Source organism: Peromyscus eremicus, chromosome 8a, assembly GCF_949786415.1.
Source record: "Peromyscus eremicus chromosome 8a, PerEre_H2_v1, whole genome shotgun sequence".
NCBI classification, from domain to species: Eukaryota; Metazoa; Chordata; class Mammalia; order Rodentia; family Cricetidae; genus Peromyscus; species Peromyscus eremicus.
Genome location: NC_081423.1, coordinates 35,122,890 through 35,135,817, shown reverse-complemented (window position 1 = coordinate 35,135,817; position 12,928 = coordinate 35,122,890).

Here is a 12,928-nt window from a genome sequence, read left to right as displayed (position 1 = left end):
GCTACACAGAGAAACACTGTCTCGAAAAACCAAAAAAAAAAAAAAAAAAAAAAAAAAGAAGCAGAAAACTCAGTGCAAAACTAGAAACTAACAAAACCTTCAAAGGTTTACCTCTAGTGACCTGCTTCCTTCAACAAGACTCCATCTTTTAAATAGTGCCAGCAGCTGGAACCAGTGAAGCATAGGCTAGGCCCTATGCCCAACCCCTAGTACTGCAGAAAATAAATAATGATAATAATGATGATGATGATAACAGGAATAATGGGGATCACCACCACCACCATTATCATGACCACCATCATCACCATCACCATGACCACCATCATCACCATCACCATGGCCATCATCATCACCATCTCCATGACCACCATCATCACCATCACCATGACCACCATCATCACCATCACCATGGCCATCATCATTGCCATCATCAACACCATCACCATGACCATTACCATGATTATCATCATCACCATCACCATGGCCATCATCACCACCATCACCATGACCACCATCATCACCATCACCATGGCCATCATCACTGCCATCAACACCATCACCATGACCATCATTATCACCATCACCATGACCACCATCATCACCATCACCATGGCCATCATCACTGCCATCATCAACACCATCACCATGACCATTACCATGATTATCATTATCACCATCACCATGACCATCATCATCGCCATCATTAACACCATTATCAAGACCTCTGTGATTCATAGTTTCAACTACATTTCTATGGATACCTACTGAGTATTTTCTTCCTGATAAATTTGGTTTCTCTCTGATTTAAGAGAGGGTATACACTTTCAAAGCTTTTACTATGTTTTGACAAATCCCACTTTAAAAAGCTGATGCCAGTGTTTCCATAGCTATGGACTGTGGCTTTCCCTTTAAAGCTGGTGAATAGTTACAACAGTCACTGGTCTCGTGTTCTTGACCATCCAGGGACGTTCAGCCTATCTTCTCTTTTGTGGCCCAGAGGCTCTAACACTGAAACATGAGGCTAGCTTGCTTTTATCTATCCCCAGTACTTTCAACTCTTCTCTATTTTCTGCTCATTTGTTTGATTGTTTTTACTCGATTATCTACTCCTTACAGCACAGGTCTGAGGTTTGAATATGAGGACCCTCTGCCAGCAACATTCTGTAAAGCATTGTTTACTTTCTAATAAGATGTTATTTTTCAGGGGCTGAAGAGATGGCTTAGAGGTTAAGAGCACTGGCTGCTCTTTCAGAAGACCTAGGCTCAATTCCCAGCACTCACATGGCAGCTCAGAACTGTCAGTAACTCCAGTTCCAGTGGATCCAACACCCTCACACAGACATACGTGCAGGCAAAACACCAATGCACATGAAATAAAAATTTTTCTAAATAAAGATGCCATTTTCAGTATCAAATTGGTCGGACATTTGGTTCAACCTTTGCAAATGCAAGCTTAAGTGTCTTTCTGTTGCATTACACAAATCTCTCTCCACCAGAACCCCACAAGGGTGTTCTTAGACGATCGAGCTGGTGGCTGCTACTGCTTCCTCATTCTTCCTGGTGATCAGAGGGAGTGAAGCTGCCTTACTGTTTTGCTTGCCTCGGGCCGTACCAGGGGAACTTCAGACTGAGTGCCTTATTTTAAGCACAGCACTGATGAACTGAAGTACTCAGAGGAGGGGAAACGGAGCTGGCTTACGAGCGGGCAGAGGACCTAATGAGAGGAGCTTTGAAGAGCTGTCCGTTCTCCATCACTCCTCAAGGCAGGCATAGGGCCAGCGCATGCTCTGTAAAGCCAGATCTTGTCTCTTCCTTTCTTCCTCCCTCCCTTCCTCCCTTTCTCCTTTCCTTCCTGGTCATGGTGTGGAAATCAAAGTCAAGGACTTCTGCATACTAAGTAGATGATCTGCCACCCCCCACCATCCCCACTTCCTGAGTAGCCTATATCTTTATAATTTATTTATTGTTTTGAGGCTGTTTGTTTTTTTGGTTGGTTGGTTTGGTTTGGTTTTTAGAGACAAGGCTTCCTCTGTAGACCAGGCTGGCCTCGAACTCACAGAGATACACCTGCCTCTGCCTCCTGAATGCTGGTGTATGCCACCTTGTCTGGCTTTTGTTCTATTTTGTGGCAAAGTCCCATGTAGCCCTGGCAGGCCTTGAACTCACTGTTATTAGAAATGAGTCTGAAACCAGAGAAAAGAACTATACTATCCAAACTATTTCAGCAAGACAGTGTGTTCCTTCTTCAGGAGCCTGCAGGGCTATACTTCAACAAGCAAGCACACCCAGACAGCAAGCACACCGTGACAGCAAGCAACCAGGGGAGGGTCCCACTGGGTTTTATTCCTATAACTCCTGAGCTCCTGAGCCTCACTGACTGGTCAGAGCCCTGCCCCATCCTCTTCATGGTTGGCCAAAGGCAGGACATTCCATTCTACATTCCCCATGCTTTGTAGCCCAGGTTGGCCTTGAACTAGAGGGTATGCCCTGCTTTAGCCTCTGTAAGCAGTGGGATCACAGGAGAGCATCAACCCACATACCCACCAATATAAAGAGACTTAAACAACTATAAACAATTAGAACTGTCCAAAAATACAAAATGACACCTACATTGAATTTACCCCTACCCCCCACTACACATACCCCTCACCCTCAATCCCCACTTCCCCACCCCTCTACTGCCCCATTACTGGGAAGATTCAAATAGTGTTAACCTGCAGTTCTGAAATAAACGCATACTAGAAGTAGATCTAGGGGCTGGAGAGAGGTGGCTGCTCTTCCAGAGGAGCTGAGTTTAGTTCCCAGCACCCACATGGCAGCTCACAACTGTCTGTAACTCCATTTCCGGAAGAACTGACTCCCTATTTGGCCTTCATGTCATGAACATATATACATATAGGCAAACATACAATTTTTAAAAATTAATTTAATAAACACTAAAGATGCTTCACAGTTGTGCTCTTCTGCTTGTTTGTTTTCATTGCTTTGTGTGCTTTGAGACAAAGTCTCACATGTGTGTGTGTATGTGTGTGATGTGTGGGGAGGCATACATGCCAAGGAGTGCAAGTGTTGGAGGACCGTTCTCACCCTTCATTCTCATGTGAACTCAGGTCTTGAGCTTACATCATAGGACAGCAAATGCCTTTTCCCACTGAACCATCTTGTTGACCCAACTTCGAACTTCTGATCCTCCTGCCTCCACCTCCTAAGTGCAGGGATTACACCCGTGTGCTACAATGTTCAGTATGAGTGGTTCTGGTATCGAACCCAGGGTTTCATGTATGTAGAAAAGCACACTGGGAGCTGAGCTACAACCTCAGCCCTCTTCTGTGTTTTAAAATATCAAGCCGGGCCGTGGTGGCGCACGCCTTTAATCCCAGCACTCGGGAGGCAGAGGCAAGCAGAGCTCTGTGAGTTCAAGGCCAGCCTGGGCTACAGAGTGAGATCCAGGACAGCCAGGGATACACAGAGAAAGGCTGTTTTGAAAAACAAAAACAAACAAAAAATTTAAATATTAAAACAGAATAGATAAGTGAATATTCCCATCTCCTATAATGAAAAGAAAATGGTCAATGCTTCTTAAGCTATAAGTCCAACAAAATAGCAATATAAAAGCAGAGTTTTAAGGGCAGGCATGTCAGCACACAGGTTTGATCCCAGCACTCAGGAGGCAGAGGCAGGCAGATCTCTGTGAGTTCGAAGCCAGCCTGGTCTACAAATCAAGTTCCAGGACAGCCAGGACTATTACACAGAGAAACACTGCCTTGAAAAAACAAAAACAAAATCTAGATTGTAGCTGCTTCTCTGGCTGCATCTACGTTTGCATCTATGTAGTTCCAATGCACGTTTTTATGTATTTTAGAGATGGTTTTGTTACCCAGATCTCACTCTGTGCCCTCATCATTCTGGTCCAGATTTCCATCCAAATAATTCAGACAGCTAGGCATGGTAATGTATTCCTTTAATCCCAGCACTCTTCAGGCAGATGGATCTTTCATTCAAGGTTAGCCTGGTCTACAAAGTAAATTTCAGGCTAGCCAAGGCTGCATAGTGAGATCTGGAAAAAAGAAAGCTGGAGAGATGGCTCAGAGGTTGAGAGCACTGGCTGCTCTTCCAGAGGACCAGAGTTCAATTCCTAGTACCCACATGGCAGCTCACAACTGTCTATAAGTTTTGGACACCCTCAAACAGAGATACATGCAGGCAAAACATCAAGGCACATAAAATAAAAATAAATACATTATTTTTAAAAAAGGGATGTTAAAGAGAAAAAAATCCCGGTGAGATACACAGTATAGAAAACAGATTCTCAGGGTGAGGGTGGGTAATGGGTAAGTCTTTGTACCAACTCTATTTAGGCAGGCTTTACATTTTTGTTAAAGTTGCTAGAATCGACAACTTTCCTAGGAAACATTCTCTTCTCCAGGAGATTGACAGTCCCATTTGCCTTAACTCTCTTAAATTAAGTGTGTGTGTGTGTGTGTGTGTGTGTGTGTGTGTGTGTGTGTGTGTGTGTACAGGGTGCAAACTCCACATTGTGCACATTTGCCTTAACTCTTAAGGGAGGAGACAAGGTATGCCTCCTGCTAGGTTCAGATCTCCAATCTTTTGGACTGTTCATCTCCACCCAGAACCTGAGATACAATTCACATGCCCCTGTTTTGTCCAGCCATCAAGTCCTGCTGTTTTAGGGCCCCGGGTTGGTTAGCCACTGATTGCAAGAAAGGGACCCATCCTAAGGACCTTCACGTTGCTGACGTCTGACTAGCCATCTGGCTTCATATATTCAGAGGTATGTATGTCTGTCTCCCCAGACTTTCACCCCCAGGATGCTGGAGATTGGATCCAGCCCCTTACACAATGTCAGGCAAGTGCTCCAGCACTGGCCCCCATGCCCAACTCCGATGTTTTGTTGATGGGAAGTCAGCAGTGGCTCTTGTGGTAGGAGCTAACATTCCGGCCACAATCCCAAATCACCATCAACTCGTGACCAGGAAGTGTGGTCAGTTTCTGTCCACATCTCTCACATTGTGAGTATTTACTAGAGTGAAACTTTGCAGTTTACTATTGTCTTTTTGGTCACAGTTCTAACCTGTGGGGCTAGTGAAGGCATCCCCTACATTTAAGGCCCTGATGTATCCAGTGCGACTACAGGATGGGCTTTAGGGACGTCACTCAGTAACAGATTTCCCTTAGTGTCGGTTTCCATCACTAACACCACCCCTGCCCCTCCCCAAAGAAAAACACTTCAGCTTCTTTTCTTCTTCTTTTTTTCTTTTTAGGGACAGGATCTCTGTCCCTAAATGTGTTGGATCTCATTACATAAATCAGTCTGACCTCAAACTCACAGAAATCCACCTGCCTCTGTCTCCTTAGTACTGGGATTAAAGGCGTGCGCCACCATGCTTGGCTCAGTTAATTTAAATTTAATTTAATTTGACTTTTTTTGAAGCAGAGTCTCACGGTGTAAGTCTATCTGTCCTGGAACTCACTATGCAGACCAGGCTGGTTTCTCTACCTCACAGAGATCCTCCTGACTCTGCCTCCCGAGTGCTGGGATTAAAGGCATGTGTCAGCATGCTTGGCTCAGTTAACCTAAAATATGGAACACTTCATAAATTTCTCTGTATCATTTCAACTGAAGTCTACATGCTGCTGAAGCACAGTTAAACTTGAATTTCAGATAAGCAGTGATAATTTTTTTAGTGTAAGTAATATCCCAAGTGTATTTTATCTGGCAACGTTACCTCATTTTCCAGTCAAGATTTAGTCTTTGAAAGAAAGAAAATAAACAGAGACAGAGATGTTGACGTAAAACAGTTCTCACCCCCAAAGGGAATATAAGAGATTTCACTCTGGGCCAAAACTGAGTGACTGTGGCCCTGAATGAGGACCCGGGTTTCTCTAAATAACACAGGCCACCACAGAAGCAGTCACAAGAACTTTTAGGTCACAAAACAAAAGAAAACCACGTATTGAGGCATTTATCAAATATGTTGGTAGGGACCTGGTGCAGGTCACAGCAGAGCAGGGAAGTCTCTGCTGTAGGTTGCAGATGCTACATTTTTGTGTTGTTTTGTCTTCTTGAGGCAGGGTCTCACTTTGTAGCCCAGGCTGGCCCCCAACCAACAGTCCTGCCTCAGCCTCTCAAGTCCTGGAGCTGCAGGCATAAGACACCATTGCTGGCTACAGACACTATCTTGAAGCCTGGTTTGGTAAGAAGACATTCCAAACGTTTTCACTTGATAATCAAAAGGATGTTAGGTTAGATGCAGATCTGGGCAATAAATGGCTATTAGGAAAACTTCAGATGGCCCAAGATAGTGTTGGCTCTCCATGTGGAACATTCCAGGTCTCCTCAGTCACACAAATTCTAATCCATCCATCAGACTGAGAGAGCCCTAAAGCAGACAGACAAGGTCAGCAGCAGAACACCAAACTAGAGATAATTAACTCACAACAATCTCTTTAGGCCCCCCCTTTTTTTCTAAGAAAATTAATTAGGGTGAGGGGGCGGGAGATGAGGACTAACCCCAGGGCTTTGTGTACATTAGGCAACTATTCAATTAATTTTTATTTTAAAACTGACATTTTGGGCTACCTCTGTGGTAGAGTGTTTACTTAGTGTACCCAAGGCTGGGTTTAATCTTTACCACTGTGTGGTAGGGGGAGAAAAAGTAAAAAAATCACTTATGAAAACATTGAATAGTTGTAAGAGAGAGAGAGAGAGAGAGAGAGAGAGAGAGAGAGAGAAAGAGAGAGCGAGCTGAACTTCACTAAAAGCACACAGTAGGACAGTAGTTTCCTGTCCCGCCAACTTGGCACTACCTCTGATCCCCAGAGATGCCCAAGTCAGTACTCAACCATTTCAACTATTTCCCTCAGTTTTAACCTTCCTCTCTTTTCTAAATATGGTGCTTTTCTTTTCTTTTTGGTTTATTGAGACAGGATTTCTCTGTGTATCCCTAGCTGTCCTCAAACTCTCTCTGTAGACCAGGATGGCCTCACACTCAGAGATCTGCCTGGCTCTGCCTCCCTGGAATTAAAGACCTGCCCAACCACTACCCGGCTGTACTTTTCTTTTCTTTAGAACAGGGATCTCAGTTTGTAGCTCTGACTGGTCTATAGACCAGGCTGGCCTCAGATTTCCAAAGATCCACCTGCCTCTGCCTCAGAGTGCTGGGATCAAACGTGTGCACCCACATGCCTGACCTTAAAACTCTACTTTTATACTACTATTTTGTCAGACTGACAGCTTAAGAAACATTGATCATTTTCTTTTCATTATAGGAGATGGGACTATTTACCTATTTATTCTGTTTTAATATTTATTTATTTATTTATTTACTTACTTACTTACTTACTTACTTACTTACTTATTTATTTATTTATTTATTTATTTATTTATTTATTTATTTATTTATTTATTTATTTATTTATTTATTTATTTATTATGTATACAATGTTTGCCTGTATGTCTGCCTACAGGCCAGAAGAGGGCGCCAGATCTCATTACGGATGGTTGTGAGCCACCATATGGTTGCTGGGAATTGAATTTAGGACCTCTGGAAGAGCAGCCAGTGCTCTTAACCACTGAGCCATCTCTCCAGTCCCTGTTTTAATATTTTAATAATTAAATTTTGTTTGTTTGTTTTTGTTTTTCCAAACAGGGTTTCTCTGTGTAGCTTCCGGAGTGCTGGATTAAAGGAATGTGCCACCACTGCCTGGCCTACTTATTCTGTTTTAAAGAACTTATTTTTATGTTGGGTATTGAACCCAAGGACTGTGTCTGCCCAGTTACTGAGTTACAGTCCCAGCCCCCATCTGTGAGAATCCGCTGCCCTCCCAACGTTGTCCACTGCCGTCTACGGTGAAGTCGATGTTACCGGCCATGCTGTGGATCGAGCCCAGGGCCTTGTGCATGCCAGTTAGACCCCTAAGCTATGTCACCAGCAAACTCACTTCTCTGTTTCCTTGATCATGGCTGTGGTTTTTTTCCGTATTTTTACACTGCACGTATTTTCCTCTAGACGGTAGGTGTGTTGGTGTTACTGGTAGGTAGGGATGGCCTCACTTTTGGTTTTACTTTTTGCATTTTTGAGACAGAGTCTTGGTTTGTAGCCCTGACCTTGAACTCTTTGTCATCCTCCTGTCTCAGTTTCTCGAGTGCTGGGATTCCAGGTATGTGCCACCAGGGCCAGCTCTTCTTTCCTTCCTTTTTAAAAAATTATTTATTTATTTATCTTTTCTTTTTAGGGGTGTGTGTGTGTTGGGGGGTTGTGTGAGGCTGTGTATCCCTCATGCACTGAGGGATCCTGTGGAGCAGACGAGGGCATCAAATCCTCTGGAACTGGGGTTACAGAGGGCTGTGAGCTGCCATGTGAGTGCCGGGAATTGAACCCAAGTCCTCTGGAAGAGCAGCCAGTGCTCTTAACCACTGAGCCATCCCTCCAGACACCCTCCCCCTTCGTTTTTTTTTCCTTCTGTGCCGGCTTTCCTTCTTCCCTTGAATTTGGGGGGCAGGCATGTGAACCCCAAAGCTCACGTTCAGTCAGAGGGTAGCTTCATACGCTGGTCCTCACCACAGCTTGTCTGACAGAATCTCTTCTCCACTGCTGTGTACACCAGGATGGCTGGCCCGTGAGCTTCCAGAAGATTCTGTTTCCCATCTTGCCAAAGTTCTGGGATCACAGAGATGCACTACTGTGTGTCTGTCTTCATGTGGGTTCTGGAGGCCTCAGTATATCACCCACCAGTGTTCTTTCCTCTCTTCTCTTAGGTCTTTCCTGTTTTGAGGCAGGGCCTCCCTGTGTAGGCCTGGCTGTCCTGGAACTCGCAATGAAAATCAGGTCTTTTTTTTTTTTTTCTTTTTTTTTTTTTAATCCCTGCTGTTTTTGATAATGAACCTTGAGATGTCCTATTGTCTCTCTGAGGATTTTATACCACTTTGAAGTTTTCTTCCAGAAGTTATGAGTTCTTCCTCTGTTGCCTCCACTGTTCACACACAGGCACACCCCTGGCTCTCAGGCATTCCTGAAATGTCTGGAGATTCCGGCCCTGGCCACATTGTAGGACTGTGTGGTGAAGGACTGGATGGCTAGTCTCCTGGGGGGAGCTTGTCTGATGGGGCCTTCTGGCCAAGGGCAGTGATCTTCAGTTTATTCTTCCATTGTGGACGTCACGAGTCTGTCCCCATAGGTCTTTCCTGGAGCCTCCTTGGTTTTACAGAAAAGGGCTCTTTGGTCCTGCAGCCCAGAGGAGGCACGAACAGGGATGCAGGGTGAGTTTTCAGTGCCTCCATTGCCCTCAACCACCCCTGCCCCCTCACGGGGCAGCACCTGATGTACAGATCCCAGTTCCCTAGGGAGCAGCCCCCTGCCATTCTCACTTGGCCTTCCCAACCTCCACCAGCCCTCTGTTTACAGCCCTGCTCCCCCTTTCCCCAGCAGCTTGGCCTGAGTCCCCCACAAACCCCTCTGCAGACCACAGGCCTCTGCTCCCTCCTAGATGCTGTGCTTGTCACTACAGTGTGGTGTCCCCTTCCTACATCTAAAACTGGATTGACATCTTTCCACCAGCTCTTTTTCTATTTTCAAAGGTCATGTTTAGTTCTCTTTTGATTCCTCTAGGATTGTTTTTTTAGTATGGTTTGGGGACAGAACAGTCAGATTCACAGGGCACACTTCTGCTATATTTAATTGAAAGTTTCTTTCTTTTTTTTGAAACTGAATGAAAAAAGAAAAAAGGGGGGGGATCCCCCCATCTGCCAAAAAAAGAAAGATAAGGACTTGACTGGTCCCAGGATTTCAGCAACAGATGAATGAGAAAAAAAAAGGAAGGAAGGGAGGGAGGGAGGGAGGGAGGGAGGGAGGGAGGGAGGAAGGGAGGAAGGAAGGAAGGAAGGAAGGAAGGAAGGAAAGAAGGAAGGAAGAGGAAAAGGAGCCTGACTGCTCCTAGGTATGTGGAGGAGACAGTTTGTCACAGATATGTGGGAGAGTATAGCCAGAGGCAGGGACATCTGACAGAGTCCAGAGTGGACATGACCAGACTGAGCTGGGCCGTGTGGGGGAGGGGAACCAGGTGCAGCAGCCAGAAAGCCCAAAAGAGAGTAGACGGGGGACGGGGGAACGGGGGACGGGGGGGACGGACACGACACACACACACACCAGGTAATCAACATGACTGGTTATATAGAGAAGGGCAGTCCAGCCCCAGAGCTGGAGAATTCAGGGTAGGAGGCGAGATGTTCCAGCCAGGAGGGCCCTGGAACAGGTAGGGACTGAGGGATGCTGGGAGAACCTGGCAGCCAGCATCTGCTTTGATATGTTAAATAGGCACTTCAACCATTTGTCTCAGGTCTGAAACCTAACTGAAACAAGTTTTTTTTGTAGCTCGGGATGATCTCAAACTCTCCTACGTAGCCAAGGACAACCTTGAAATCCTTATCGTGCTGCGTCCACCTGCAGAGTGTTAGGAGGATAGAGCTGGACCACTACACCTAGTTTCTGAGGTTCTGGGGAGGGAACCTGGGCTTCATGCCTGCGAGGACTCCATCACTCTTCCAAGGTCCTGGCCTCTTATCCGGAAGTTCTTTAGGGTCAGTTTGCACTCATTTCACAGAGATCATTTCCAGGACCTGCTGCTGTGCAGCAACTCTGGCTTTCAGCCAGCAAGGCTTTTCTCTTTTCTTTCTTTCTTTCTTTCTTTCTTTCTTTCTTTCTTTCTTTCTTTCTTTCTTTCTTTCTTTCTTTTCTTTCTTTCTTTTTTTTTCTTTTTTTAATGTTGAAACAGGGTCTCACTATGTACATACCCCAGGCTGTCCTTATACTCAAACAGAGATCTGCCTGTTTCTGCCTCCTAAGTGCTGGGCGTAAACACCAAAATGCCAAGCCTGTAGCAAAGTTTCTCTTTCATTCTTCTGGGTAGATGTCTGGTAATGGCGCCAGTTACTAATGGTATTAGAAAATCACACAACATTTTGGACAACAGTAACAAAACCCAACAGTGGCTTCCACCTGAGAAGAGGAGGAGCTTGAGAAGGGCTTTGAAGTGGGAGTGTGGAGAAGGCCCAGGTACTGTGGAGTCCTTTCCACACACCCCCTCTCCTGTGTTCATTCCTGCTCTCATGCCTTGTCTGCCTGGGGAGTCCCTTTGATCACGTGACTCTAGACTAAGGAAGAACTTTTTTTTTCTGTTTTTGACAGGGTCTTGCTATGCAGCTACCCTGACCTTGAACTCCCTGTACATGTCAGCCACACTGGCCTCAGCCTCCCCAGGGATGACATCATAGGCTTACATGCAGTGCTCAGCACAAGGGTATTTGTGCAGTGGTTCCTTACGCCTTGTACCGAGGGCTCAGAGTTTTAGAAGGGAACACCAGTGTTCCACTGTACACCACCTGTGCAGTGCAGCCTGGAGCCTAGAGAAGTTGGGGAGGGAGAGGAGAGCCATGTGCTCTTACAGGGAAAGGATGCTGGCATGCAGAACCCAGCTCGAGAGGCTTGGAGGAGAGAGTGAAGGGCCTGGAATGCCACGCCAATGGCTTCGGTTTACCTTCGGGTGGCAGGGAGTTACCCAAGCCATTTGACAAGACAGCCTGTTCTTCAAGAAGGTTCTACTGGACCAGAGGGTTCCGAATGGGAAAGACCGGGCTTAGAAGGGCAATTAGATAAAGGGGTTTCCTGACTAGACAGCTCACAGGGCCTTTTAAAGATCCAGACCCTGGAGCTGAGGAGATACCTCGGCTGGCAAACTGCTTGCCAAGCAAGCATGGGGAGTTTGATCTCGAGTACCCAGGAGTGGTGGTGGACGCTTCTAAAGCGTGCGCGGGGAAGGTGGAGGCAGGAGGATCCCTGGGGCTCCTGGCCAATAAACCTAGTCACATCAATGAACCCAGTGAGAGCATCTGCCTCAAAAACACAATGTGGGTGTTTCCTGAGAACGACACACCTCCATGAACACAGGTACACACATGGATGTGCACCTGTATGCACTAGTGTATCCCCTACACCAACACAAGTGTACACACGCAAAGAGAGAGACACACAGACACAAGGATCTGGATCCTAGTTTCTACCTTTTGAGATTTTCTTTCTTGTTCATTCTTTTCTTCTCTCTCTCTCTCTCTCTCTCTCTCTCTCTCTCTCTCTCTCTCACACACACACACACACACACACACACACACACACACACACACTTTTTTTTTTTTTTTTTAATACAGGGTCTCACAATGTTACCTTGGCTGACAGGTACTTACTTTGTGGACCAGAATGGCCTCTCTCTCATGTAGACCAGGCTGGCTTCTAACTCATAGAGATCCACCTCCCTCTGCCTCCTGAGTGCTGGGATTAAAGGTGTGCGCCACCACACCTGCCTGGCGCTGCTTTGAGATTGTCTTGCAGGTGGTCTGGAGGAGACTAGGAATCTGCATTCTGGAAACATCTCACCTCAAACATGGGGTGTGACTCTGGATAGGAAGACTGAAGCCTCTCCTGCATGTAAAGACAGAACAAAATCAAATGTGGGAGAAAATGATGATGTGGGTCATTAAGGATGCCGAGGTGGACTGGATGAATCTGTGGGCATCTCATTTCCACTTGCAGTCATGAGTGTGTGGAACTCTCTGGGGTTCCTCACAGATGGACACACACAAGCCTCATCCCCAGGAGGTAGAGAGGATGGCAGCTCAGAGCTCAGGTCTACAGCTGGATTGCAATGTTGTCTGTGAGTGAATGAGTCACCTGTACGAACAGCAGATTCTTCCCTGCACAATGCAAAGTCTACAGGCTGTTAGCTTCATCCGGCTTTTGTGATGATTCCCTGAGATGCCGAACTGGATGCTGGGCATGGTGCCTGACCCGTAGGGAGTACCCTGCACGGTAGTGCTAGGAAGGATTCTGAGAAATGTCATGTCTCGGCAGAAACCAGA